The 5,837-nt window shown below is 45.6% G+C and overlaps 1 long non-coding RNA gene across 1 annotated transcript; it reads right to left on the reverse strand.

Annotated features, from left to right (window-relative positions):
• Nucleotides 1-595: 595 nt before the first annotated feature.
• LOC143679114 (uncharacterized) lies at nt 596-5,249 on the reverse strand. The gene is made up of 3 exons (XR_013173563.1): nt 5,023-5,249; nt 3,896-4,051; nt 596-725 (listed from the first exon to the last, which is right to left on the reverse strand). It is a non-coding gene; the product is annotated as an uncharacterized LOC143679114 (long non-coding RNA).
• Between the last annotated feature and the right edge of the window lie 588 nt (nt 5,250-5,837).

Genomic DNA, 5,837 nt, shown 5'->3' on the forward strand with positions numbered 1-5,837 from the left:
CTTTTCTTCATCTTTCCATTCCCTGTCCCTCCCCTTCTTCTCCCTGTTCATCCTCTTCTTCTCTCCCTCCTCCTCCTCCTCTTCCTCCTGCTCCTCCTCTTCATCTTCACATACATTAGCCAAAGTGGGTTTCAGTTGCTTACAACCATAAACCCCCCACTGATGATGAAATCATCTCACTAAAGCCTTTTGCTTTAGACATCAGAAAACTAAGACCTATCTGTTACTTGCCCCAGGTCATACAGTGACTAAAAAGATACTTTTAATTCTTAGTCAAGTGCTCCTCATAGCAGAGTGTTTCAAGAATGATCCCGAGGCCCAGACTCCCCTGTTTTGAATACCTGGTTCTACCACTTATTTAGCAGAGTGATTTTGGGAAAGTCACTTATCTCCTTCTGCCTTGGTTTTCTCACTTGCAAAATGGGGATGACAATAGCCCCCTGCCTTACAGGTTGTTGTGCAGGTTATATTGATTAATACTGCATGTGTTTTGAACAGTGCCTGCCACGTAGTAAGTACAGTCCAAGTGTTAGGGATTGCTATTGTTATTATTTACACTGTACCAAATGGCCAAATTTTTCCATACTTTGTCAATTTTAATTGCATTATCCAGGTTTTCATGGTCAAGGAAGTCTCACTCAGATGGATCCAAAGGGCCTGCCCAGCAGCTCACCAGGAAAAGAGTCTGTAGCTTGAGAGCTAACAGTTCATTCTATCTTTTTACTCTGAAAAATAAATCACCAAAAAGAACTGTTATTTTCTTATTTTTTCTAACCAATGCAGTGGACATCAAAGTATAGAATGTTTGACAGGAGGACCAGTTGGTTCCCTTTAGGGACACATTATGAATTGTTCATTTTTGACAGAGGGAACAATTCATTACACTTTGTTTATGCAGCACCTCCCGAGAGTCCATTTCTAAGTGGTTCATAAAAGGCTTGTTCTCACTGGAACACATTTGTCCTTCAGGGTTTCTAGGGACTGAAAGTTGCATGTACAAACAAAATAAACTCACCCCAAAGGCCAGTAATTTAGATTAACAAAGAGCTATGTTTATACAACTCCATTAACAAAATTCTGCACAGCAAGTTGAACTCAACTTTCTCAGGTCACACAACCATTTCTAAACAAGACCTCATGAAGAATGGTTAGTTTGTGGGGACATGAAATAAGGGGGAATCTTTTCATAGTTCTCATTCCACTGAACCTCTATTACTATGACCCCCTGTTTCTTAGGAAACAGCTCAGAGACTGAAGCAACTCATATCCTGAAGCTTCTCTATCTGTAGAAATTAATTCTGGTCCCTTTATCCATTCATTCATCCTTCAATCCTTCCATTATTTATTCTTCATATTCTTATTTTAAAAATAAGTCTGAAGTAGATGATAGAACTAGTGTCCCAACTAGTTTTACTTACATCTGCTCCCCATTTGGAGAAGTAGGCAGGGAAAAACCATCTGAAGCTGAGTGACACCTCCATTGTATAACAACTTCGAGCTTTTATCTTGATTCACACAACAGCAATGTGAGAGAGATAGGGCTGATTTTTAACCTCTCTTTCTTACAAAGGAACAGAGACCCAGAACAGGTTTAGGCATACCCAATGGAAAGAAGGCTTCCATTTACTGGATATCTACTATGTTCCAGGTATAATACGACATTTTTTCATGTTCATAATCTCTTTGCATCTTCTAGAGAGCATTGTGAAATTGTGTGTGTGTGTGTGTGTGTGTGTGTGTGTGTGTTTATCCATTTGATAGATAAGGAAATGCTATGGAATTGCAGAGATCATCAGGAAGTGGGAAGCTGAAAAGTCTTAGTCTTTCCATTGGGCCATGCTGCCTCCCCAGAGACCACCTAGGGACCACCCCTCTGCCCACCTGAGCCCCTTGGTGACATCCTGGCCTCTTCCCCTTTTCTCCCAAACTTTCAATGAGAAGAGTCAGAAAGGAAAACCACAACTCCAACACAAATAGTGGAGGAAAGGCCAGGGTCAGAGAAGGGCCCAAGGGAGAGTGTGTCCTATGAAGATAACATTTTCCACCAGGACTGGGGAGCCCAGAGACCATGTGCTCCTCCCAAGCATGCCTTTCCCATTGGTGTTTCCTGACCAGTGCTGGTCAGTCTTTCCTTCCTCATTTATGCTCTGACTCACCAATGATGGAGTTTTGTGTTCTGAAAGGTCTTTGCAAACTTCTCCTAGAATCTGTGCTCTCTTTGGTGCCTGTGCTGGCTCTCATTATTTTCTTTCCTTTCTGGACACATATCTCACCTGACTTAATTCCCATTTCTATATTGGTGTCCCAGAGCTGTACCTGCATCCAGGTCTGGCTTTGAACACCACTGATTCCATTCATACAAGTGCCCAGGGACCTCTCTGCACCTGAAGCTCTCTCCTGAAGTGCCCTACTTTTGCATTCTCTATCTCAGATAACAGCAGCACTCTGCACCTAGTATTTTCTAATTCATTCACTCATTGGAATAGGTATTGATTAACTTATTCTGCAGTCTTTTAAAAATTTTTTTAGTACTTATTTGAGTTAGCAGCAATGTCCTTGATGCTGGTGTATAGAACATAGAAAACAAACCTAATCTTTATGAAGCTTCCAATTCAAGGTGGTATGTCAGTGTGAGATGGGGAGGGGGACTGGAGAGTGGGGCCAGAGTATTAAAGAGAAATTGTAGTTCTGGGCAATCAATTGGTGCTATGAGAGAAGTGAAAGCAAGGTACATCAATGACAGACACCTACCCCAGGTAGGAGCTAGGGGTGGGGTGGAGATGCTTCTCAAAGGAGACAAATGGTTTATTTGTCCTTTCTCCCACATTACCTTAAATGTTTGCCTCTTCTGAATCTTTTCTTCTACTTAGAGGGCTTTCCCCAACATTCTCCCCCGACCTGAATCTCTCAGGCTCTCAAGTCTCAACTCAAAGACTATGTCCTTGACACCTTTCCCCATGCCTGCAGGTGGAATTAGTCGGAGAAATCTTCTCTTTGCATAGTGCTTCTTCCTCCATTATGGTTCTGCTTCTTTCTGCCAGCAGTATGATGAGCTTCCCACACATTCATCTCTGCTTTTAGAGGGTGAGCCTTCAGCTCTTTCTTATGCATCCCTGGGGACCTCCCTGCAACTGTACCAGCTCTTGTGCTTGGCCCAGGGCAGACATGATATTGTTGCATGCTATTTTCCTATTTTCTAATGCTATTTATTCAGCAGTAGCATCACATTTGTTTTTAACAACTGCAATGCTGTTCAGATATACAGTGTTTAAAAATACTTTCCATAGCACCTTCATCCTTTCTATTTTCTTAACAGGATTCTGGGGTAGCCTTGAGAGCTAGAGCTTGGTGGCAGATAGACTCGGGTACCAAATGTGGTTTCCTTCACTTCTGTCTCTTTGGGATGGAGGAAGTTCTAAACCTCTCTGACCTCAGCTACTCTATCTGCCAAAATGGGAATAAGGCTTTTTACCGTAGGTGGTCATGATGGGGATTGAATAAGTGAGGAAGTTGCTAATGTCATGTGTTAACAATCACATCAGAGGAACTTAAGGAGCACCCTCCTCCCCAGCTCTCCCCTTGCCCTGTCTTCCTTGAAGGGTGAGGACACTGAATGGAGAGAAGTTGATAGGCAGGTGGAAGGGATTGGTGGCAGTGAAAATGCATGATGGATTCTGTGTACAAAAGAGCAGTTCCCTCTCATTTTGCCTCCTTCAGATTCTACTGACTCTAAGTGAGCAGCACCCAGCTTGGCACCTGCCTGTCCTCCACTAGTTTTTGTTTGGCCTGAGTCTCACTGCCCCAGCTGGATGGAAAGCCCCTTGAGGCCAGAATATTTCTGAAATGCCTGCAGCTCCCAGCCTGTGCTTCAACATGGTGGATACACAAGACTTACTTGGAATTTGCAGATTTGCTCAACACTGTAGCCTGAAATATCCAGCACCATATGCCTAGAATATAGCTAAGTGTTCCATAAATATTTGTGGTTCATCAGCAATCATGTATTGAATGTGAATAAGGCAATCTTTGCCCTTGAGGAACTCATGGTCTCCTGGGGAAGACAGACAAACAATTTCAGACCAAAATACACAATTTTATGGATATATGAGAACAGTAGAGAGAGGGCCACAGAAACACAGACAGAAGGGGAAGGGAACTTGGGAGGAGAGCCAGGTGGTTTAGAAGTAGCACCGGGGAGCCTGCTGTAGCTGTCCACTCCTAGGCCTGAGCCACCACCTGTGGAACAAAGATCTGCTCTGTTCACAGAGTGCAGCCCAGGTGCTGCAAAGTAAGGTGCCCACAAGGGAGGGACAGGAAGTACAAGAGGTGAGCATAAGAAAAATCATTAGCTCTCAGCAGTCTATATTTTATTTTCCCATTCTTATCACGGTGCTATGGCGTGGCAGAGACTGTGAACAACAAAAGGTAAATGCTCTCCCCACACTCTGGAGATCCATCCAGTTGGAGCCCACATTCCCACACCTAAATCACATCTTGTGTGGCAGGGACTGGTCCTCTCCAGTGACATGTCTGTTCCTTCTGGGCCAGGGCTCTAAGAAGCATGTTGGGTCTCCCACCACCACTTTCCTTTCACATTCTCAGGCTGAAGGTGCACTGTGGAGACCCTGGAGAGAGGCAGGCACCCAAGGCAGAAGGGGCTGGGGTCCCGGGGTGGGTGTGGGGAGGAAGGTCAGTGACACTGGCCATTGTAAGACTGAGGTGGAAACTTCCATTGCCTTAAGCCCCTGACCCTTGGCAGTTTGTTAATCACAGTGGCTAATGTCACCTTAAATAATACACATGGAGAGAAATATTTTCTCTAAGTACAGAAACAATAAAGTATCATATCATGGAACTGGCACTGAGGTGAATTCTTGAGGGAGGCAACAGGGAGTGGCGGGGAGTGTGGAGAGCTGGAGAGATTTGCTATATATAAGGAAGAGTTTTTAATATGAATGCTTCCGATTTTTAAATCCTAGTTCACTTAAAAACAAACAACAAAACCAATGAAACTGGGCCTACCAAATAAAACCCTTCTATGGGCCCCGCACCTCTTCTCCCGATAGCCAGTGGGTAAACGAGGAACTGGCCACACCCGGGTTGTATTCTGCACTGTTCAGGGGAGTTCAACTGGGCCGCTTCTTGCCTCTCTGCTGACACCACCAGCGACTCTGCACATAAGGAGGCTGTGAGGGTCTCTAGAACACAGTGCTGTTGCAGGTAAGAGCACGTGAACCTTTGGTGCCTGCTGGATGAACGTGGAGGGTCACCATTCAGGGCCACTCGGTTTTATGGAGCTGCTGCGGCTGCAAAACCGCTGTGTCCTGCTCAGTCCTCCAACTCCACCCGCTCAGCCTGGTGACTAACTCCATTTTTTACTTGAAGGGAACTTTAGAATATTGAGGGTGGGAAGGAGAACTTTGGGGGTGTCGCCAAGTTCCCGGTTTTCTGCTGGCTGTGGGGTATGGGGCCCAGCATCTAAGTTGGTGGGAACTGGCCCCTTCTTGGGGCCTAGTGGAGAATACAGGGGCTTTTTGGGGACCCTGACCATCTCTAAAGGGACTGGTGCCAATGGGTAGATTCTAACATTTAGCCAGGTGGCTTCGTGCAAGTCGTTTTACCTCTTTGAGACTTGTTTTCCTCAACTGATAAGACGAAGAGGACAGAACTGTCCACCTGGTGGAGGGTGCTAGGAGGGTATTAAAAGGTTAAGTGGGAAGGGCTGTGCGCGGCCATCCTGGGTGTGGCTGCGGACCAGCTGGAAAGCGTGGGGTGCAGGATGCAGGGCGCGGGGCCGGGTGGCCGCCAGCTCGCCCAGGGGTTTGGCCCCAACTGCC

Source organism: Tamandua tetradactyla, chromosome 4 (genome assembly GCF_023851605.1).
Source record: "Tamandua tetradactyla isolate mTamTet1 chromosome 4, mTamTet1.pri, whole genome shotgun sequence".
Lineage (NCBI taxonomy): Eukaryota > Metazoa > Chordata > Mammalia > Pilosa > Myrmecophagidae > Tamandua > Tamandua tetradactyla.